This window comes from Dendrobates tinctorius, unplaced genomic scaffold (genome assembly GCF_039654945.1).
Source record: "Dendrobates tinctorius isolate UK_male_01 unplaced genomic scaffold, ASM3965494v1 ptg000056l, whole genome shotgun sequence".
Lineage (NCBI taxonomy): Eukaryota > Metazoa > Chordata > Amphibia > Anura > Dendrobatidae > Dendrobates > Dendrobates tinctorius.
In genome coordinates, this window is record NW_027361724.1 from 14,723,435 (window position 1) to 14,747,871 (window position 24,437).

Below are 24,437 nucleotides of genomic sequence, written 5' to 3' on the forward strand. Positions count from 1 at the left end.
TCAGTTGCAGCTCCCATGCTTAAAGAATGGCCCCCATAATTGCCGGTTCAATGCCAGCCCTCACCAAGCACTTCCGAAACACCTTAATGAGCTGATACCTAGACAAGAACGACTCGTCCTCATGACATAACAACGGTCCACCCTGCCGTGGCCTAGAAGTCATAAATACCTCAAAACATTGCAAAGGGCACATGACATAATCTTTCACCCTTCCTAACAGTACCCTTTTTCCTTTTCCCACTTGGTCTGTTTTGGACTTCTTGATCCAAAATTCTATGCCCCTCTGAGTAGCCATGATGTCTCCGGCTAAAAGGCCCCCAGCCTTGGCTCTACCCGGTGCTACCAATTCCCCTATTCTCATTGCCCCGAAAAATGCCAACGAAAACGCCAACCTAAACAACCCTATCTAGAAACGTGACCTGCAAACCGCCTCTAATTGTAAGCTTAAATTCTCCAATAACTCAAATGACACAGGCCGCCTGCTATCCCTTTGGCTTTTTTCTTTCCGAAAACCCTTAAGCGCCTGTCTAACTAAAAAATTCTTTGTCAAATCAGTTCTATTCCTAAGTTTAAACTTGAATGCTAACCATGAAATTAATTGATCTATCTTTGCTGCAGACCACTTACCATCTTCAGCTTGCCTAATTCCCATCAATAACACACCTATCTGCTCCTCTTCTGTCAAGAGTTCCTTCCCTTGTTCAATCCATTGTTCTCACAGCTGCTATGTCCGTAGATAAGCTGCGCAAGTGCTAGTTGCTAACGATGACTTGATCAGTGGCTCGGCAGCCCTGATGCCACACTCCAGAGTCCGGGAGGGCAGGATAGGCCCTCTTCTTCAGCCAACGCCCGGACCGCTCCCACTGGAAATGAGAAAGTGTGTCAGCTATTGAGTTATATTTGCAAGGGACATGTGATGCGGTAAAATGAGCATTGACGGACAAGCATTCTAACACCAACTGGCCCAACACTCTAACTACTGGCGGGGAGGACACCGTGATTTTATGGCCATCACCATGCCCATGTTATCACATTTGAAGCAAACCTTTTTGTTTTCTAGCCGTCCCTTCCATAATGTCACTGCTACTAAGATAGGGAAAATCTCCAGTAATTCTATGTTCCTGACCAGCCCTGAATAAACCCATTCATCCGGCCATTTTTCTGCACACCATTGTCCCTGAAAGTAAGCTCCAAAACCAGAACTGCCTGCTGCGTCTGTGTATAAATCAATGTCCGAATTACAACATACTCCCCTCCATCATCAAGGATCGCCCCTTATACTTTTCCAAAAATGTGCTCCAAACTGCCAGATCCGCTTTATTTTCAGCCGATAACCTAACATAATGATGAGGCGATTTCACACCCGCCATTGCACATGCTAATCTCCTTGAAAAACTCTGCCCATCGGCATGACCTGGCATGCAAAGTTTAAGCTACCTAGCAAGGACTGAACCTCCCGTAGCCTCAGTTTTTTAAGCCTCAATGCCCTACCTATTTCTGCTTTTAGTGCTGTCAGCTTATCCTCTGGAAGCCGACATTCCCATTGAACTGTATCGATCACAATACTCAGAAATGAAATACACAATGTTGGCCAGACTGTTTTTTCAGGGGCTAATGGGACCTCGAATTTCTTTGTAACCCACTCCAGGCTCTTTAAAATGGTATCACTCAAATGCGATTGGGGGGACCTACACACCAAAAGTCATCTAAGTAATGGATCAATGAGCCTCGACCTGTGATGTCTTTTAATACCCACTCCAGAAAGGTGCTAAAAGTCTCAAAGAATGAACAAGACAAAGAGCAGCCCATAGGTAAGCACCTGTCAACAAAGTCCTCCCCTTCCTAATAGCAACCGAGCAATCGCTGACTAACCGGATGTACTGGCAATAACCGAAAAGCAGATTCCAAGTCGGTTTTTGCCATCAGAGCACCCTTTCCGCATTTTCTCACCCACTGCACTGCCTCATCGAATGACACCGATAGGACAGAACATAAATCCGGGTCAATTCCATGATTGACGGACTTGCCACGTGGGTAAGACAGGTGGTGAATCATTCGATACTTATTTGGTTCCTTCTTTGGCACGATACCCAACGGAGAAACCACCAAGTCCTGGACGGGTGGGGACTTAAATGGACTTGCCATTCAGCCCATCAGCACTTCTTTTCTTAATTTTTTCTTTACATCTACAGAGTGCTGATAAGCTGAACTTAGAGTAGATTTTTTAACTTTCTTTGTGTTTGGAATACCGGGAAGGGGATTATGAAACTGTCTCTGAAGCCTCTGGTTATAAAGTCTGCTTTGTGTCTATCAGTGTACCTATTTAGATAGGGAAGCATCGCATGTAGCTTGATTGGTGTTTGGCCCCTGACCAAAGCTAGCTCCTCCCACTCTACCAGTGTTCCATCTGAGGCATTTGTTGGCCCCTTGCGATGTCCCATTGCACATTGAACACAGGTGTCTGAATTTGCAACCGGGGCTGTTACTTCCCCCGAGTAGGGGGAAGCTGTCTTTAGAGATGCTTGTGCGGGCATAGCGCCGGATAAGAAGCCCCTCCAGGGAATATCCTGTCCTGGATCAGAATAGTAGACGCAGTTCACGGGCAGGGAGATCCTCCCATGTTAGGGGACCCACAAGCCAACTAGAATTTCTCCCTGCCCGGGACCTGCATCTACTATTCTGATCCAGTACAGGATATTCTCTGGAGGGGCTTCTTATCCGGCACTGTGCCCACACAAGCATCTCTAAAGACAGCCTATCTGGGGGCCTAGTCCTGTGGGCTGGCCTAATGGGATTCTAATTTCCCTCCGGCATCTCTATGGACGATCCCCACAGGTGCAATTTTTCAACAGGCGCCTCTCCGGACAGCCACAGGTGCAATTTTTCAACAGGCGCCTCTCCGGACAGCCCGCTTCCTTGGGTCCTTTGTAAAGGACCCCAGAAGCAAGATGGCGCTGCCCATAACACAAGGTATCGTTGTTCAGTGAGGGGGTCGCTGCGCTGGCCTGCAGCTGCTTGACCGATGAGATGAGAAGCATCTACCAGCGGCATTCTACCTGATGGCCCCTGATCTGGCAAGGCATCGCTTACTGTGGGGGACGCCATGGCCTGTCTTTTCCGGGACCCAGCACCCTGCCTCCTCCGGGACCTGCTCCAGACCTCCGAATGGCTGGTGGAAGGGGCTCGCCTGAACTACCCGTGCACCTGTCCAGGATCCCATCAATCATCTCCAGCCAGCCCGGGGGGTCAGCGCTGGCTGCTGCTTTCAGCCTACCTAAAAGAATGTCCATACCTCATTCCTCTTGGTATCTGTTATGATATATGTGATTATTGTTATGCTGTAATGTCTATTGTCTGTACAAGTCCCCTCTGAAAATGTAAAGTGCATACCTCAATCCTCTTGGTATCTGTTATGATCTATGTGATTATTGTTATGCTGTAATGTCTATTGTCTGTAAAAGTCCCCTCTGAAATGTAAAGTGCTGCGGAAAATGTCGGCGCTATAGAAATAAAATGTATTATTATTATTATTATTATTATTATTATACCGGTAAGGGGGGTTTGCGGGGAGAGTTCTTGTTGTCCAGCTGTCCGTGGTCAAAGATGGCAAATCGCCCTCACTCCGTCCTTTTGTCCCTGAAACCCCACCTCTGCTTATGTCACTTCCTACCTGCCTTTGGACCTTACCCCTTGGCTCCCTTTCATCTGCCTCCCCCTGTCCCCCCTCCTTTCTTCCCAACTTCACCCTTATCATCACTCCCTCCCTACCAGTGTCTTGCCTGCCTCCCTCAATCCCTGCGTGTCACGTCCGGCGGCTACTATATCACCACAAAAAGTGCTGGCTTGAGTTTGCAAAAAAGTATGAAAAGTGGACAGCAATATAATGGAAACGGGTGATTTAGAGCTATGAGACAAAAGTCAATAGACTAGGCTCTGGGAGAAACTGTTAGGCATCAGATTCCTGCAGCTCCACAGCAGGAATCCAGAGCCATACATCCAGCGGTCTCCCATACCTTTCCGACTGCTCAGGGACCTGCACAGCAACCTCAGCGATCCAGGCACCCTGCTCAGACCAGCTCTCTGGGTCTGGATGTTGCTGCCACCACTGGACCAGCAATGGTAGAGCAGCCTGTTTTGCAGGAAACCACTCCAGAGGCTAAGTCCTCTCACCGCGCTACTGGGCATGCCCACGAGACGATTTCCCAGTGGAGATCGGGGGTCACGTGCTCAGGTCCTTGTCCTGATCTGATTGGCCCATTTCAGAGGTCTGGAAGGTCCCGGAATCGCATGGCTATAAAAGGCCCGCATGGCCGCTCGGCCATGCGCTAGTATAGGCTATACTTGCTATGTGTGAATGGTGACGGATGTATGATTCTGGTGACTGACTCATTATGAAACCACTTCCCTCTGATATTACGCATGTGGATAGGGAATTAGAGTTATAGTCAGCGCCAGTCAGTGGCAAGCCATACGCCACAGTGCATACCGCACCGCTACACGGCACTGTCATATAGCGGCAGAAGTTACTGCTGCGCTGCAGTTAGCAGCACTTACCGGCGTCCGTGGTAGCGACGCCGCACGCACGGTAGGTCAAGACGGACACCGACCTCTGTCTTAGGCCGTGTCCTGTGACCATATACCGTGTGTGCACGCCAGCTGAGACCTGTGAAGCTAACAGGCTCGGCATTTATGCTTTAGCACTTCTGTGAGTTTAACAGATTCCGCTCTGCGCACCTCGGGTGACGTTTAACCCGAGCGCAGTATACCGCCATATAGCGAGTCTGCCATTACTCAGCAGCGGTTGTTACACCTACTGCACGGTGGACCCCGGGCGGCGAACGCCCTTCCTATTATTTATATTTAGTGCGTTCCGCCGTCTCTAACAGAAACAAGGTGAAAGGGGGCTAACTAATCAAGAAATTGAAGGCACTATCAGGTTCGGTGAAGGAAGCCTGATCATATGTTTCATGGCCAAAGGCGTTGGATACTTTACCAGGATCGCTGGAGGTCTCAATGCGGAGCGATATGTTAATATCCTACAAGATGAGTTTGATGAAGAAATGGGCCAATGACAATAAAGTAGAGGTGCTGGAATGGTTGCCACAGTCCACAGACCTCAACCCAATTGAACACTTGCGGGTAGAGTTGAAGGGATAGCTGTGTACATACCCAAGTGAGTCAAACAGTATACACAACTTTGGGAACATTTAGAAAAGACCTGGGGCCAGATTTTGGTAGAGACATGCTTGAATCTGATTGAGAGCATGCCTAGAAAAATTCAGGCAGTGTTGAAAGTCAAAGCTGAATTAACAAAATAATAACAGTTAAAATTTAGATTTTAAGATGCAAAACAATAACAATGCAGTGACATGACAAGAATCTCCATAACTAATCAAATGCTAAATAGTTGCAAGTCAAATTTGTCTATGAGATATCCAAGATGATTGTGTATAAAATGATGGTAGTTTCACATTCGAAGCTGTAGTAGATAATGAGATATGGAGCCTGAGAATCAAAAGTTCAAAACATTGATACTCTCTTGCTCGTCAGTGTATGTCCCAGAACTGCGTTTGCCTTTTTTTTCTACTGAATCACACTGTTGACTCATGTGCAGTCTGTGATCTATTAGTATACCTAACTCTTTTTCACACATGCTGTTGCTTAGTTGTATTCCTCCCATTCTGTAGATGTAATTAGTGTTTTACTTGTCCAGATGTAGAATCCTGCATTGCTCCTTGTTAAATACCATTCTATTAGTCACTGCCCATTGATAAAGCTTATCTAGATCTTTCTGAATCCTTTCTCTGTCTTCTCTAGTGCTAGCTATCCCTCTTAGTTTTGCATCATTTGCAAATTTGATTAGTTTACCTTCAGTTCCCTTGTCTAGATCATTTATAAAAATATTGAACAATACTGGGGCCAGGACAGAGCCTTCTGGTACCCCACTTGAAACACTTGCAATTGAATGTGCAACCATTTATTACCACCATTTGAGTACAATCACTGAGCCAGTTATGACTCCACTTAACCGTAGCCTTGTCAATCCCATACTTGTTCATTATTTTTATAAGGATAGTATGAGATACTTTATCAAATGCTTTGCTGAAGTCGTGATATACTATATCTACCTCATTTTCCTTATCCACCCAGTCAGTGATTCCATCATAGAAGAAAATTAGATTAGTCTGGCATGACTTGTTATTTACAAACACATTCTTATTTTCTGGTCTACTACTAATTTATGGTACAAAAAAGTAAACACTGGTTATTCTTTAAGGTGTAACTATCATTTTAATTTGTATTTCATAAATCAACTACACATGAAAATAAGCAACTGTGTAATATATACATATCTTCTCAGAGAAATCTGCTTCTTTCTCGACCAGGACTGATTCTTTCTAAAAAATTCTCATATTCCCAAGTAAAATCTGTATTCAGTGAAGACAGATTTTTACATTACTTAAATAGGAGATGAGAGTTGCTATTGCTTCTGATAACATTCTATGAAGACCGGAGGGGGGGAGAAGTGAGGAGGAGCTCTGCCTTCCACCCCACCTCTCATCTAAATAGGAGATGGCAATTGCTACTGATAAGATTCTATCTCAGTAATAGGATGTCTGTCTTCATTGAGTACAGATTTTACTTGGCAATTGGGAATTTTGAGATTTAAAGATCAGGAGGAGAAAGAAGCAGATTTTTCTGATAAGATATATTACAAAGTTTCTTCTTTTCAGGTGTACTATTGATTTATGGAAAAATAATTAAGACACTGGTTATTCTTGAACAGGGCTTCTTTTGTAAAAAAAAATATTTGCCGGTACGCATTTCTGATTAATTTCTCATTATTTCAGAAACTTTTAATTCCCCACTAATATATCACATTTGGGAAACAACCATGATATCGCAAGTTGTTCTGGATCTATAATTGACCACCATTACCCAGAGCAGCCAGACAGTTCTGGCAGCTACAGCTGGAGGCAAGGGTTATGAATACAGGAAGTGTTGTGCTGCCACTTAGAGGTTTTTATATTAAGAGAACTCCTTTTTTGTAAGTCTGAGATTTCAAAGTAGAAGTCACTGTTATAAAGCAGTTTTCATTATGGCACTTATATAGGGTCTGAAGCCTGTTCCACTTTCTATGACATTAAAATACCTCAGTAAGTGTAGTGCCAGCATCCCAGCACGTTTCTTCCCTCCACTGGCAGGGACGCTGACCACAGCCCCCATCCTGCTATTCCTTCCCTGTCGACTGTTGCCCGGGTTCTCTACACAGCTCGCAGATTCTTACCCTCCACCACCGCTGCCAGTCCCTGCTTCTTCCTTCTTTCGCCGGCATCATGTGACAGGCGCAGCAGCGATGACGTCATTGCTGCTGCGCCGGTCATAGCCGGGTACAAGCAGGAAGAAGCAGGGACTGGAGGACAGCAGCGGTGACAGAGCGACGGAGGGTAAGAATGAATGCTTTATTATTTTAAGGTGTGCGGCAGCACCTTCAGATTTCTGGTACGCCGTACTGGCGCGTACCGGTGCAAAAAAAGCACTGTTCTTGATGTCCTGTAAGTTGCAAAATGATACCTAAATGGATCAGACTTGTTTTTCTAGCACATGTCACAAATTGGATTAAGATCTGAGAAATTTAGAGGTCAAGTTGACACTTTGAACTTGAAGTCATGTTCCTCAAACTAGTCCTCCTGACTAGTGTTGAGCATTCCGATACCGCAAGTATCGGGTATCGGCCGATATTAGCTGTATCGGAATTCCGATACTTAGTTCCGATACTTTTTTCATATCGAATACCGGAATCGGAAGTTCCCATAATGCTAGGAGCCTGCTCGATTTGATTCAGCCAATGGGGATCCTCAGAAGTGTGGGCACATCCTGTTAGGCATGTAGGCATGTTAACTACTGGCATGGCTGTGATTGGCTGCTGAAATGATGTCATGATGCACTATAAAAACCGCAGCAGCTGCCATTTCGGGTTCACTCTGCTGTGAATTCAGTTAGGGACAGGCTGCTGTTGAAGACTGTAAGGGACAGTTAGAAATAGCGATCATCAAACATATCTATTGCTCTACCCAGGCTACATAATCCACCACTGTAGCATTTTTGTAGCCCAGCAGCGCTGTTTTAATAGCTGTCTGCAAGGGCTGTGTGAGTGCAGACCCACGCTGTGTAGTGTGCCCTGCAGGCACGTCTGCTTGTAGGCCGCCCAGCGTGTGTCTCTGCCTCATACACATTTTTCTTTTATTGCTGCTTTTTTTTTCTCCTGTATAGTGTGCTTCCATACGTATCCATATACGTTGGTTGCAAACACTAAAGGAGTGGACAGCGGAGCCTTTCAGCAGCCTTTCAGTGCTATAGCCCATTTCTCTGCACTGTTTTTGGCTGTCTGATAGGTCTCTGTGTGTGAGTGCAGCTCACGTTGCAGTGTGTTCTACAGCCACCGCTGGTTGTAGTCCACTCAGCTTGCGTCACTGCCTCATACATAGTCCTTTTTTTGCAGCTAATTTGTCCAGATTTTTGCTCCTATATTAGTGTGCTTCCATCCGCATCCATTGTCATTGGTTGGCTGCAAACACTATATAGGATTAGATAGAGGAGCCTTTTTGCTGGCTTGTGCCCTTCAGGGCCAGCCAGACTAGTATCACCCTATTTTTTGGAGCCTCATCAATTGCATTGTAGGTTAGCTTCCTGCATTGTAATCGCTCCAAAAAGTTTGTGATACTATAGCTTTCAAACTTTGGTCACATCCTTTTATTTCCCCCCCCCAAAAAAAAAAAAGGAAATAAAGTTCACCAAACACTCCACTTTAGAGTTGTGTAGGCCACATTAGATCATATTAAAGTGTAGTACACACACTCTTAGCAAAATTAGTGTTTCTTATACTGGTTAGCAGGTGTTCAGGAATAAGAACACTAAGCCCCCCCTTTTATACTTTTTTGCCTATCTTTATCAGTCTACCAAGATGAAGAAGGCGGGGAGTAAGGCACGTGGTCGTGGAGTTTCAGCAGGGAGAGGACGTGGGGATTCAGCAGGGAGAGGACGTGGGGATTCGGTGTCTGCTGCGGCCACCAGTGACCCGGCATCCCCCACTTTTACCAGGCAACAGTCCTTCATGCGCAGCTTTGTAGGACCTCGCCGTACCCCACTGCTGCATGACGAACAAATTGAAGCCATTGTCGGATGGATGGCAGCTAACGCATCCACTTCAATGACTTCCGCATCCTCTCAGGGCCAGAGCACTGAAGAGCAACCATCTGTCTCTTCGCCACTTGCCAAATTGCCCAGGCAGTCCGAGAGCCCTGGACAGGAGCCATCTCAATCTTTACTTCTGTTCTCAGAATCTGTTGGCTTGGAAAGAGGTGGCCAGCCAAGCAGCATTCTAGAGCGTGAAGAAGAGGGAGTATGCAGTGATGTGCAACTGCTTTGTCCCTCTGAATCTGAAGAGGCGGGTGGGCCAGTGCCTATTGTCAGCACACCTCAGTACTCATCTGATGATGATGAGACTCAGTTGCCAATTTCTGGTGCGTACGGTGCTGGCGAGACAACCCAGGACCAGCCGGTGCTTGAAGAGGGGAGTGGAGATGATGAGGTCCTTGACCCATCATGGTGTCAGCCACAGGAAGGTGGTGGGAACAGCTCTGAGGAAGATATTCCCCGAACGGTCATAAGAGGAGGGAGAGGGCGGGGGCAGACTTGGTTGCCTGTATCCTCCACTTTGGCACCCGTGAGGAGCAATCCTCTTCCAAAACACAAAACGGGCGCTCCCAGGACTTGCAGTGCAGGGTCTTTTTTTGACACAGTTGCAGATGACATTTGCTTTGTCAAATGCAAGCTGTGTCATCAGAAAGTTAAACGAGGGAAAAATGTGAGCAACCTCAATACCACAAATATGTGGAAACATGTGCGTACCAAGCACGAGGTGGAGTTACACAGACACACTGAAGATGTAGGCCAACCTTCAGCAGCACCTACCACCTCTTCAGCTCGTGTTGGGGCCTCTTCCTCCAGCTCACACACAGCTGGTTCGGCTTCCTCACTGGAACGCCATGGAAGAACCTCTGCCACTGTTGTCCAGAGACCCAGTGAAATTCCACCCACTGAACCACGTTCTCAATCATCAGCACACTCCCAGGCCACTCACCAGCAATCGGTAGCACAGGCATGGGAGAAAAAGCGGCCATACTCGGCAAACCATCCCCGAGCACTGACTCTGAATGCTGGCATTGCCAAAATACTGGCCCTTGAGATGCTGTCATTCAGGATGGTGGAGACTGACACCTTCCGGAACTTGATGTCATTGACAGTTCCACAATACAATGTGCCCAGCCGCTTTTATTTCAGCAGGCAAGCCGTCCCTGCCCTGCAAAAGCATGTGGAGGGAAAAATTAAAAATGCACTACTAAACCTAGTAGCAAGGTTCACCTGACCACCGATGCGTGGACCAGTAGCCATGGACAGGGACGATACCTTTCCCTCACTGCCCATTGGGTCAATGTTGTGGAGCCGGGTACAGATCTGGAGAGTGGCTCTGTACGTATTCTGCCAACTCCAAGGATTGCAGGAATGCAGTCTGTACATATTGAGTCCTCCTCCTACTCTAGTTCCTCGGAATCAGCACTGCATGAGCCTGTTAGGCCAGATATGAGCACAGGTGTGGCCAAACGTCAACAGGCCGTACTTAAATTAATTTCTTTGGGGAATCGGAGCCACACAGCACAGGAGCTCTGGAAAGCCATCAAGCAGGAGAGCGATGTGTGGTTTGTGCCAGCGAATCTCCAGCCAGGTTTGGTAGTGAGTGACAATGGCCGAAATCTAGTTGCAGCTCTGGGCCTAGGCAACCTCACTCACATACCATGTCTGGCACACGTGCTCAATTTGGTCGTGCAGAGCTTTCTGAGGGACTATCCGGATCTTGATGCACTGCTGCACAAGGTTCGCCTAGAGTGTGCTCACTTGCGGCGTTCCAGCATGGCAAGATCGCGCATTGCATCTCTGCAACGCCGATTCCGCCTGCCAGAACATCGCATCATATGTGACCTCCCCACAAGGTGGAATTCAACGTTACATATGTTGGAGTGGTTGTGTGAGCAGCAGGCAGCAGTAATGGAGTACCAGCTGCATCAGGCGCAAACAAGTCACACTGTGCGCCGGACACACTTCACTACCACTGAGTGGGCCACTATGAGGGACATCTGCCAAGTTTTGCGTGCCTTCGATGACTCCACGCGGATGGCCAGTGCAGATGATGCACTAGTCAGCATGACTGTCCCCCTTATCTGTCTGCTTCAAAAAACCTTACAAGCACTAAGTGAGGAGGTTTTTGAAGAGGTCGAGGATGAGGAGTCAGAAATGCCATCTGCTTCTGGCAAGTCTGCGCAACGTGCTTCCACACAAAGGCCCAGGCAGGGGACACTTAGTGAGGAGGATGACGAGGAGTCAATGGAGGAGGAACACATCTCTCCAGAGGAGGGAGGTACACAAGGCTCTAGTAGTCAGTGTGTACAGCAACGGTGGGGTGATGCTGAGCAGGCTGAGATGCTGCCTCAAGCTGGGGACAGCGTTTCCGGTCCAGTTGGCAGTCTGCAGCACATGGTTGATTTCATGCTGCAATGCTTGTTAAATGACCGCCGCATCGCCAACATTCTCCACACTGCTGATTATTGGGTGTACACCCTCCTAGATCCTCGCTACCGGGACAACTTACAAAGCCTCATACCACAGTTTAACCGGGAGTGTAAAATGCGGGAGTACCAAGAAACACTTGTGCAGGCCATCATGTTCTCCATTCCCCCCGCAAGTGTTGCTGGTAGTGCTTTTCAAAGCAGCCATGTGGGTAGAGGCAGTGGAGGAAGCTCTGCACAAAGAGGTAGCAGAGGCAGTGTCGCAGGACAAGGCAAGGCCAGTATGGCCCAAATGTGGAAAAGTTTTGTGGGACCGCCACAAACAGCTACACCATCACAGACGGCTCCAGTCAGCAGGAGGCAACGTTTCCGTCAGATGGTGACAGACTACTTGTATTGCCCTGTTAGTGTACTCCCAGACGGCTCTTCCCCGTTCAAGTATTGGGTCTCTAAGCTGGATACATGGCCAGAGCTTAGCCAGTATGCATTGGAGGTGCTGGCTTGCCCTGCTGCCAGTGTATTATCGGAACGTGTCTTTAGTGCTGCAGGTGGTGTGGTAACAGACCGTTGCAAGTGACTATCCGCTGATAATGTTGACCGGCTTACTTTTGTGAAAATGAACAAGGCCTGGATCTCACCTGAATTTGCCAGTCCTCTTCCAGAAAAAATAATTGCCTGGCAACAGGATCCAGGTCTCCTGTTGTGTTCATGTTTCTATGACCTGAACTTTATTTCCTGGGCTACAGCAACGCCCGTTTTTGCTCAGAAGTGCTGTACGCACAGACAAAACACTCGCTCATGTGTAAGTGGGGTTTGGTAACATCAGCTGATCCCCTGCTGTGTGTATGGCAAAGTGTCCTGCTCCCTCCAAACTCAAAGTACCTCAGATTTACACCTGGCTCCAAGTAGGCCTCGGCCTACTACCTGATTTTCCCTGGGCTCCGACACTGCCAGTTGGTGCTCAGAAGTGCTGTACGCACAGACAAAACACTCGTTCATGTGTAAGTGGGGTTTGGTAACGTCAGCTGATCCCCTGCTGTGTGTATGGCAAACTCTCCTGCTGCCTACAACTTCTGACTACCTCTGATTTAATATGTTCTCTGATTTGCCCTCTGTCTCCACTCTGTTTTGAGTATTTCCTCCGGCCTACAACACCGCCTGTTTCTGCTCTCAAGTGCCGTCTGCACAATCAACACTTGTTCCTGTGTTACCTGGGTCCTGTAACATCTGCTCATCTCCAGAGGTGAGTCCGGCAATGTCTCCTGCTTTGTCTACATTCCCAACTACTTGTAGTGGAAAAGTGGACAGAGCAGGAGACATTGCCTGACTCACCTCTAGGGAGAAGCTGCTGTTACAGAACCCCAGTAACACAGGAACAAGTGTGGGTTGTGCAGACGGCATTTCAGAGCAGCAACTGGCGTGGTTGGAAGCCAGAGGAAATACTCGAAACAGAGTGAAGACAGAGGCCTAATTGGAGTTCGTTGACAGTTAGTAGTAGTGTAGGAACAATCTAAAACTGCCACCAAGTAGGCCTCAGCCTACTACCTGATTTTCCCTGGGCTCCGACACCGCCAGTTGGTGCTCAGAAGTGCTGTACGCACAGACAAAACACTCGCTCATGTGTAAGTGGGGTTTGGTAACGTCAACTGATCCCATGCTGTGTGTATGGCAAAGTGTCCTGCTCCCGCCAAACTCAAAGTACCTCAGATTTACACCTGGCTCCAAGTAGGCCTCGGCCTACTACCTGATTTTCTCTGGGCTCCGACACCGCCAGTTGGTACTCAGAAGTGCTGTCCACACAGAAAAACACTCGTTCATGTGTAAGTGGGGTTCGGTAACGTCTGCTGATCCCCTGCTGTGTGTATGGCAAAGTGTCCTGCTCCCTCCAAACTCTAAGTACCTCAGATTTACACCTGGCTCCAAGTAGGCCTCGGCCTACTACCTGATTTTCCCTGGGCTCCGACACCGCCAGATGGTGCTCAGAAGTGCTGTACGCACAGACAAAACACTCGCTCATGTGTAAGTGGGGTTTGGTAATGTCAGTTGATCCCCTGCTGTGTGTACGGCAAACTCTCCTGCTGCCTCCAAATTCAAACAACGTCTTATCTTAAACTGCCTCCAAGTAGGCCTCAGCCTACAAAATGACTATCCCTGGGCTCCAACATCGTCAGTTGTTGCTCGGAAGTGCTGTCCACACAGAAAAAAACACTCGCTCATGTGTAAGTGGGGTTTGGTAACGTCAGTTGATCCCCTGCTGTGTGTACGGCAAACTCTCCTGCTGCCTCCAAATTCTAACAACGTCTTATCTTAAACTGCCTCCAAGTAGGCCTCAGCCTACAAAATGACTATCCCTGGGCTCCAACATCGTCAGTTGTTGCTCGGAAGTGCTGTCCACACAGAAAAAAACACTCGTTCATGTGAAAGTGGGGGTCAGTAACGTCAGCTGATCCCCTGCTGTATGGAGGGCAAACTGCTGCTGCCTCCAAATTGTAACTGCTTCTGATTTAAACATTCTCTGATTTGGCCTCTGTCTCCACTCTGTCTCTAGTCTTTCCCCTGACCTCCAACACCGCCAGTTCCTGCTCACAGTTGCCGTCCACGCATTCCACACTTGTTCCTGTGCTCCTGGTGTTCTGTTACGTGAGCTGATCCCCCAATGTGTGTCCGGCACTGTCTCCTGCGCTGTCCACCTTCCCACTACAAGTGGTGGGAAGGTGGACAGAGCAGGAGACATTGCCAGACACACATCAGGGGATCTGCTGACATTACAGAACCCCAGTAACACAGGAACACGTGTGGATTGGGCAGACGGCTACTGTACGCATAAACTGGCGGTGTTGGTGGTCAGGTGACATCCTGGAAACAGAGTAGAGACAGATGCCTAATTGGAGCACGTTGACAGTCTGTTGTAGTCTACAACCTATATAATACTGCCACAAAGTAGGCCTCGGCCTACACCATGATTGTGCCTGGGCTCCAACATCACCAGTTGCTCAGAAGTTTCGTTGGCACAGGTACTCCCTCCTGCCCAGCCTGGTTCCAGCACGCCAGCTGTTTCCGGGTAGTGTCAAGGTCACTTTGCCACCAATCCGTTGTCCTGTCGTCTTGCGGCCGGGTTAGCCGACTCTACGGTGCCTGCAGTTTAGGTGACTCCTATGTGGACTGCGGGATCTGGCACTGAAGGCTGGATCCGTAGTGCCAATGGGACATGGACCTCCTGTAGGACTGTGGGTTTCGGTAACTGTGGCTGGCTTGCGGCCTGGCTACTTTGCTTTGGATGGGTACCTTCTGCTACCCATCCGGGTGCCAGCACTCTCAGCTGGTTCTCGCCAGAGCCTTTGGCCTAGGTGCCTCCATCTCGGTATCCGAGGTCCAGCAACGTCAGCTGGTCCTTGGAAGTGCTTTTTAGCACAGGTACCTTCTGCTTAGTAACCGTGGTCCAGCACCGTCAGTTGGTCCTCGGTAGTGCCATTGGCTCTTGTTCCTTCTGCTACCCATCCGGGTGCCAGCACTGTCAGCTGTTTCTCGCCAGAGCCTTTAGCCTAGGTGCCTCCATCTCGGTATCTGAGGTCCAGCAACGTCAGCAGGTCCTTGGTAGTGCTTTCTAGCACAGGTACCTCCTGCCTAGTAACCGTGGTCCAGCACCGTCAGCTGTTCCTCGGTAGTGCCATTGGCTCTTGTAGCTTTTGCTACCCATCTGGGTTCCAGCACCGTCAGCTGGTTCTCGACAGTGTCTTTGGCACGGGTACTCCCTGTTGCCCAGCCTGTTTTCAGCACGCCAGCTGTTTCCGGGTAGTGTCAAGGTCACTTTGCCACCAATCCGTTGTCCTGTCGTCTTGCGGCCGGGTTAGCCGACTCTACGGTGCCTGCAGTTTAGGTGACTCCTATGTGGACTGCGGGATCTGGCACTGAAGGCTGGATCCGTAGTGCCAATGGGACTTGGACCCCCTGTAGGACTGTCGGTTTCGGTAACTGTGGCCGGCTTGCGGCCTGGCTACTTTGCTTTGGATGGGTACCTTCTGCTACCCATCCGGGTGCCAGCACTGTCAGCTGGTTCTCGCCAGAGCCTTTGGCCTAGGTGCCTCCATCTCGGTATCCGAGGTCTAGCAACGTCAGCTGGTCCTTGGTAGTGCTTTCTAGCACAGGTACCTTCTGCTTAGTAACCGTGGTCCAGCACCGTCAGTTGGTCCTCGGTAGTGCCATTGGCTCTTGTTCCTTCTGCTACCCATCCGGATTCCAGCACTGTCAGCTGGTTCTCGCCAGAGCCTTTGGCCTAGGTGCCTCCATCTCGGTATCCGAGGTCCAGCAACGTCAGCAGGTCCTTGGTAGTGCTTTCTAGCACAGGTACCTCCTGCCTAGTAACCGTGGTCCAGCACCGTCAGCTGTTCCTCGGTAGTGCCATTGGCTCTTGTAGCTTTTGCTACCCATCTGGGTTCCAGCACCGTCAGCTGGTTCTCGGCAGTGTCTTTGGCACGGGTACTCTCTGTTGCCCAGCCTGTTTTCAGCACGCCAGCTGTTTCCGGGTAGTGTCAAGGTCACTTTGCCACCAATCCGTTGTCCTGTCGTCTTGCGGCCGGGTTAGCCGACTCTACGGTGCCTGCAGTTTAGGTGACTCCTATGTGGACTGCGGGATCTGGCACTGAAGGCTGGATCAGTAGTGCCAATGGGACTTGGACCCCCTGTAGGACTGTGGGTTTCGGTAACTGCGGCCGGCTTGCGGCCTGGCTACTTTGCTTTGGATGGGTACCTTCTGCTACCCATCCGGGTGCCAGCACTGTCAGCTGGTTCTCGCCAGAGCCTTTGGCCTAGGTGCCTCCATCTCGGTATCCGAAGTCCAGCACTGTCAGCTGGTCCTTGGTAGTGCTTTTTAGCACAGGTACCTTCTGCTTAGTAACTGTGGTCCAGCACCGTCAGTTGGTCCTCAGTAGTGCCATTGGCTCTTGTTCCTTCTGCTACCCATCCGGGTGCCAGCACTGTCAGCTGGTTCTCGCCAGAGCCTTTGGCCTAGGTGCCTCCATCTCGGTATCGAGGTCCAGCAACGTCAGCTGGTCCTTGGTAGTGCTTTTTAGCACAGGTACCTTCTGCTTAGTAACCGTGGTCCAGCACCGTCAGTTGGTCCTCGGTAGTGCTATTGGCTCTTGTTCCTTCTGCTACCCATCCGGTTTCCAGCACTGTCAGCTGGTTCTCGCCAGAGCCTTTGGCCTAGGTGACTCCATCTCGATATCCGAAGTCCAGCACCATCAGCTGGTCCTTGGTAGTGCTTTTTAGCACAGGTACTTTCTGCTTAGTAACCGTGGTCCAGCACCGTCAGTTGGTCCTCGGTAGTGCCATTGGCTCTTGTTACTTCTGCTACCCATCCGGGTGCCAGCACTGTCAGCTGGTTTTCGCCAGAGCTTTTGGCCTAGGTGCCTCCATCTCGGTATCCAAGGTCCAGCACCGTCAGCTGGTCCTTGGTAGTGCTTTTTAGCACAGGTACCTTCTGCTTGTTAACCGTGGTCCAGCACCGTCAGTTGGTCCTCGGTAGTGCCATTGGCTCTTGTTCCTTCTGCTACCCATCCGGGTGCCAGCACTGTCAGCTGGTTCTTGCCAGAGCCTTTGGCCTAGATGCCTCCATCTCGGTATCCGAGGTCCAGCAACGTCAGCTGGTCCTTGGTAGTGGTTTCTAGCACAGGTACCTCCTGCATAGTAACCGGGGTCCAGCACCGTCAGCTGTTCCTCAGTAGTGCCATTGCCTCTTTTTCCTTCTGCTGCCACTACGGGTTCCAGTACTATCAGCTGGTTCTCGCCAGTTTCTCAACCTTCTTGTACCTTCTGCTACATTTCCAAGATCAAGCTTTTTGAAATTGTCTTTGGTAATCCTTATTGATCTCCATGACGACGACCCTGATGACGACGACCCTGAAGACCACACCAAAGAAGACCAGAAATATGACCCTAAATAATATTACCAAGAGGACAAAGAACATGAAGACAACCACCAAGATACAGAACAAAAGACAGAAGAACAAGAAGCAGAAGAAGCAAAAGCAGAAGAACAGAAAGCAGAAGAACATTAAGCATAAGACTAAAAATCAGCATAGAAGATATCAAAATTATAAGCAGAAGAAGACTAAGCAGTAAATGGGGGTGAGTCCGTTCCTCCTCGTGGTGCCCCTGGAAAATGCCTGCTGCTGCAGGCCAAACTGAACGCGGACAAATCCTGTTGTAAATCTTTTGTGACAGGCAGAACGTAAGGTGTAATCTTATAATTTTTATAGATAAGTACTACAGGAATGCCTGTCACCATAAGAAAATGAAGAAAAAGAAGAATAGGAAGAAGATGAAGAAATAGCATATGAAAATTAATAATAGTTGAATAAGAAGAATATGAAGAAAGGAAAAAAAAATTATGGGAAGAAGGTGAAGAAGATGATGAATAAGGTGAAGAAAAAGTTGATGAAAAAAATGCTACTGCTACGGATCATGAAGGAGAAAGTGTGGGAGAAGTACAAAAGAAGGTGAAGAGCATGGAAGTTGTGAAACATACATATCTGACAAAATATAAAAAAGTTAACATAGTCAATATCTTTTTAACTCCGAACGTCTTGAAAAAAAAAAATGGAATTAATGCTATGCCATGTGATTTGAATAAACCACTATGCCTTTAATGTCTCCTCCACCTCCCACAATACATTCTACATGATTCTTGTCAGAGACACCGCACTGAACTTGCTCACTGAGCCAGTGCGCGTGCCCTGAGTAAAGCGAAAGCGTGCTCAAAGCTACCTGTGGAGCGAGCAGCAACCGAATAGATGCGTACTTCAGAGCCGCAGGACCTGAAGCACGTGACTGCTAGAGGCATGGCCTAAACTCCACAGAGCTAGGAGCTGCAAGACAATTCCTAGCAGAGTAACTGCGAGACAAAGTTACCCGGGGCATAGACAGTGAGAATAGTCAGGACGTAGCCAATGAGTCACACACAGAGATAACTGCAAGGTACCAAAGGGGGCGAGCAGAGAGTAGTCAGGTCACAGGCAATGAGTCATACACAGATAATAACGCAGTACAAAATAAACAGGCAAACTCACAACGGGAAACAGAGCCAGGTCAGAACCATATAAACAAACAATAGCAACAAACAGGCACACGGGGGTCAGCACACTAGGCCAAAGGCAAAAGTATAACTGGCAGGGATTGAAGCTACCCAGGGGTTTATGAAGCTCTCCCAGAACCAGAAAGAGGCCACAATCATTAACCCCAAGTGTGCAGGTCAAAACCTGCACAGAGATCCAGACATTAACCCCCGGTGTGCAGCTCAAAAACCTGCACTGGGATCATGACAGTACCCCCCTCTCAACGGGGGGCCTCTGGACCCCCAGGCTTCCCCGGGTGCTTGGCATGGAACACCTGAACCAGGCGATCTGCATGTACCGAACGAGCAGGGACCCATGAGCGCTCTTCTGGTCCATATCCCTTCCAGTGGACCAGGTACTGCAAAGAGCGGCGCACCCGCCGAGAGTCCACAATATGTCCGACCTCATACTCCAATTGACCCTCCACCAGCACTGGAGGAACAACAGTCTCAGAGTTCTCTTTGACAGATCCTGCTGGTTTCAACAGAGACTTATGGAACACATTAGATATTTTTAAGGAGGCGGGGAGACGCAACCTATATGCCACAGGATTGACTATCTCCATAATCTCGTACGGACCAATGAACTTTGGTCCCAACTTAACTGATGGTACCTTTAAGTTGATGTTACGCGTGGAGAGCCAAACCTTTTCTCCCACCTGAAACATGTCTCCCAAGGCTCTCTTTTTGTCCGCAAAATATTTGTATCTCCCCTGGGCCCAAGAGATATTACACCGGACTTCAGCCCAGAGGTTTTTTAACCGTTGAACGGACCCCTCTGCTCCTGGACAACCGGAATCCACCCGAGAAAACTCCCCAAAATGCGGATTAAAGCCATAGTTAATCAGGAATGGGGACTTGTTGGTGGACTGACTCACCCGGTTGTTAAAAGCGAATTCAGCCAACGGTAACGCATCACACCAATCCTCCTGTCTGGCGGAGGTCAGACACCTGAGAATTTGTTCCAGGGATTGATTGGTGCGTTCCGTCTGACCATTGCTTTCCGGGTGATATGCCGACGAGAAGGAGAGTGAGATGCCCAATTTCATACAGAACGCCCTCCAAAATTTGGCCACAAACTGCACACCTCTGTCAGACACAACATTCAGGGGTACCCCATGCAATCGGACCACATGCTGCACAAACAACCTTGACAATGTTTCAGCTGAAGGTAATGCTGCCAAGGGAATGAAATGGGCCTGTTTAGAAAACCTATCCACCACCACCCAGATCATGGTATTGCCCCTGGAAGGTGGAAGGCCGGTAATAAAATCCATGGAAAGATGAGTCCATGGCCTATCAGGAACTGGTAAAGGTATGAGTTCCCCAGCCGGTCAGTTATGCGAGCTTTTGGAACGGGCACATATGCCACAAGCAGAAACAAATTCCTTGACATCGGACCTTAATGAAGGCCACCAAAAACCCCTGGCTTCTGCCTCTCTAGTGGCCGTGATACCTGGATGAGCACTCAGCCTAGAATCATGAAACTCCTGCAGAAGTCTAGGCCGCAATGAATCTGGAACAAACAATTTATCGCTTGGCCTGGTTGCCGGAGCTAGGGCCTGAGCCCTAAGGATTTCTTGTTCCAACTCAGTTGAGACCCCCGCCACTACCACCCCTGGGGGAAGAATGGAGGACGGCGGCTCAGGGGGAGACACTGGATCAAAACTTCTGGACAGGGCATCCGCTTTAACATTTTTGGATCCCGGTCGAAAAGTAATTGAGAACTGAAATCGTGAAAAAAAAAGTGACCAACGGGCCTGTCTAGGAGTAAGCCTCTTAGCAGATTCAAGGTATGCCAAATTTTTGTGATCCGTGACAACCGTGATAGGGTGAGCCGCCCCTTCCAAAAAGTGCCTCCATTCCTCAAATGCCAGCTTGACCGCAAGAAGTTCTCTATTGCCTACATCATAGTTTTTCTCAGCTGAAGAGAACTTATTGGAGAAGAAGGCACAGGGTTTGAGATTGGTAAGGGTGGCCGGACCCTGGGACAGCACAGCCCCCACCCCCACTTCAGAAGCATCCACCTCCACAATGAATGGTTTGGATGGGTCAGGTTGCACCAACACCGGGGCAGACATAAAACATTTCTTAATCGCTGAGAAGGATTCCTTAGCGAGTACAGACCAATTTTTTACATCAGCTCCCTTCTGGGTAAGATCCGTGAGTGGTTTAACCACTTGTGAGAAACCTTTAATGAATCTCCGGTAATAGTTCGCAAATCCTAAGAAGCGCTGGAGCCCCTTGAGATCTCGAGGCTGAACCCAGTCAGCGATCGCCAGCACCTTCTTAGGATCCATACGAAACCCCTCACAGGACACAATCAACCCCAAAAAAGACACCTCCTGTACAAAAAACGAACATTTTTCCAATTTGGCGAACAATTGGTTCTCCCTGAGTCTCTGGAGAACAGTCTTTAGATGTTGCAAGTGAGATTGACTGTCCGGGGAATACACCAAAATATCATCCAAATAAATAATAACAAAACGGCCTATCAGATCAGAAAACACAACATTGATGAAATTTTGGAAAATAGCGGGTGCATTAGTTAACCTAAATGGCATTACCAGGTTCTCAAAGAGTCCTTCTGACGTGAAGAATGCCGTTTTCCACTCGTCCCCTATCCGAACCCTTATCAGATTGTAGGCCCCCCGCAGATCTAACTTGGAGAACCATTGGGCCCCAGCTAACTGGTTACATAAGTCTGGGATGAGGGGAAGCGGGTAAGAGTTCCTAACCGTTATCTTGTTCAGTTCCCGAAAGTCGAGGCACAGCCGCAAACCACCATCTTTTTTCTTCACAAAGAAGAACCCTGCTGCCACAGGTGACACAGAAGGCCTGATATGCCCTTTACGGAGACTCTCAGCTATGTACTCCTTCATGGCTTGGCGCTCAGGCCCAGACAAATTGAACAATCGAGCCTTAGGTAACTTGGCTCTGGGTACTAAATCAATGGCACAATCATAGGGTCTATGTGGTGGCAGCGCCTCAGCCTCACTTTCGGAAAAAACGTCTTCGAAATCTTTCAGGTACTCCGGAATACCTTCCAGATCGACAGACGACACAGACACAGATTTAACAGCGTTAACAAGATGTTCCCGGTTACCACATTTACTATTGCATCCCCATTGAGTGATTTCCCCTGTAACCCAATCAATGGTAGGATTATGGCGTTGAAGCCAAGGCATCCCCAGTACCAGTCCTACAGGCCAGTTATAATGTCAGAGACACCGCACTGAACTTGCTCACTGAGCCAGTGCGTGTGCCCTGAGTAAAGCGAAAGCGTGCTCAAAGCTACCTGTGGAGCGGGCAGCAACCGAATAGATGCGTACTTCAGAGCCGCAGGACCTGAAGCACGTGACTGCTAGAGGCATGGCCTAAACTCCACAGAGCTAGGAGCTGCAAGACAATTCCTAGCAGAGTAACTGCGAGACAAAGTTACCCGGGGCATAGACAGTGAGAATAGTCAGGATGTAGCCAATGAGTCACATACAGAGATAACTGCAAGGTACCAAAGGGGGCGAGCAGAGAGTAGTCAGGTCACAGGCAATGAGTCATACACAGATAATAACGCAGCACAAAATCAACAGGCAAACTCACAACGGGAAACAGAGCCGGGTCAGAACCATATAAACAAGCAATAGCAACAAACAGGCACACGGGGGTCAGCACACTAGGCCAAAGGCAAAAGTATAACTGGCAGGGATTGAAGCTACCCAGGGGTTTATGAAGCTCTCCCAGAACCAGAAAGAGGCCACAATCATTAACCCCAAGTGTGCAGGTCAAAACCTGCACAGAGCTCCAGACATTAACCCCCGGTGTGCAGCTCAAAAACCTGCACTGGGATCATGACAATTCTTATTTGTTTTCAATTATGTAGAATTAGCCAACAAGGAAATAAAGGGCTTTTTTTAATTCCGTTACCGGAAGTCCCATTGACTTGAATGGGACTTCCGGTATCGGAATCGGCGATACCCAATATTTTTTTCGTATCGGGCGATACCATCCGATACGATATTTTTGGGTATCGAACGGTACCGCTCAACACTACTCCTGACCTATTTTTACAACATGACTGGGCATCTCATCTTGCTGAAAGGTGCAACTGAAAGTAGAAAATATCAGTGTAGTCAAGAGGTGTATAGTCTGTACTATGTTTACCTAGATAGTATGTATCAAAGTAACATCCACATGAATGTCAGGGTCCAATGGTTTCGAGCAGAACATTGCCCAAAGCATCATTTTGCCTTTGCCAGATTTTTATCTTTCCATAGTACATCCTGGCGTACCAAACACAAGAGCCCAACTATCTACATGATGTACAAGAAACGTGATTCATCATTCCAGACCACCTTCTTCCAAAGGTCTGTGGTTTAGTTTTGATGATGATCACATCTCCATTGTAGTCACATTGATTGGTAGAACAAGTCAACATTATTATTTCTGATATTTTTGGATCTAAGGACTAATGTTAATGTATATTGGACCAGTGAACGCACATTACGCAACTTATGGAGGTCCACTGATGGACACGTCTGATGTATCAGCTGTTCCTTGGATATAAAATACTGTGTACAGCATTCTCCAAGACTTTTGATCCATTTTTTCAATGAGCTCAACTATAGTCAATTGTAATTTTTTTAGGTCTGTTTATGGAGAAATGATGGAGCTACATGTTTCATATCATCCAAATGCATTTACTTTACGATTTTTTTTATTAATATCTATAAATATTTCACCAGATGATTTTGAGATTAATTTTAAGTAAGATGCATATAGTAACTTATATACAGGCAGTGACAGCTTCAGGAGCAGCGACATCTCTCCATGGAAAACTTAGTCATCTCCTAAGTAGGTAGTATACTTGTGTTACTTCCCTCTCTGGAAAATCATTGAACGTGGCCAGCTTTGCGGGAGCGCCACAACTTTGTTCTGATGCATAATGAGTAATTTTTCTCTACCTCATTCACATTAAAATAGTACTTTCATCTAGTAGTGGAAAAAAAAAACGTGCATGAATGTGGGCGAGAGAAATCATGGCTCAACAGCTGAGCACAGGGAACGTAAACACTCCCCGCCATTGTGTAAATTGTTGCTAATTTCTGCCTGCGGTCCGTTGTTTAGTAAAGGACTCCCCATGCTAAATTTACTAAATAAAACCAACAAGGATTCGGCTCCCAGGGAGAATTGGGTGGTTTGGAAAAATCTTTACAGGGTTTATACTTCACGTTGTTTTAGTTAGGATTTCCAGATGTTGTTTAGCGTATATCTCTCTCCAAATATGATATAAATAATGAATTCGGAGGAATCCCATGCCCCCCACCTTGCTGTCACTTAGACTATAGACACTATAATTCTTTTAGCTTTTTTGTAAAATTAACAGCATATCCAATGGCTGCTTTCAACTACTTTTATTATGATTCCTACCCTTTGCCGCAAAGCAGAATCTTGGAAGCCCCGGAACAAGAAGTTGTGAAGACCCCACTTCTTACAAATTATTAATGTTTAAAGCGAAGCTATCATCAGAGAGTGACCTATTGTTTAAATCAGATACGTGTGTTATATATTTTTCTAAATTGTTATATATATATATATACTGTATATATATATATATATATATATATATATATACAGTATATATCATTATCTGTATAAAAAATAGTGTTAGCAATTTTACAATTTTGACACTGGCCACTAGGGCT